Consider the following 394-nt stretch of genomic DNA (forward strand, 5'->3'; position numbering starts at 1 on the left):
GAACGACCCACCCCACCGAGGGGCCCTGCCCCAATGGGAAAGTCGACCCCCAACCCACTTTTAAACCCAAAAAAAAAATTATATATATATATACTTTTTTTTTTTTAACTCATGGGCGTAGTTCCGACCAGGGTGTCAGGTTCAAACGTCTACTTTCACACCAGGGAGAGAGAGAGAAAAAAAGGTTTTGGGGAAATTGTTTGTGGTTTTTTTTGGCTCGCCCAAAGATTTTATTGGGTCATGGGGCGGGAAAAGTGGATGTACTAATTAGGTATATTTCTGGTTTAATTTTTTGGGGGGTATTCTGGGTATTATATTTGGGTTTTAGTCTTCATAAAATGTGTATATTTTTTTTCTCTTTTTCTTTTATCGAATATCAGATTGGAAAGTTAGT

The sequence above is a fragment of the Penaeus monodon genome, chromosome 25 (assembly GCF_015228065.2).
Source record: "Penaeus monodon isolate SGIC_2016 chromosome 25, NSTDA_Pmon_1, whole genome shotgun sequence".
NCBI lineage: Eukaryota > Metazoa > Arthropoda > Malacostraca > Decapoda > Penaeidae > Penaeus > Penaeus monodon.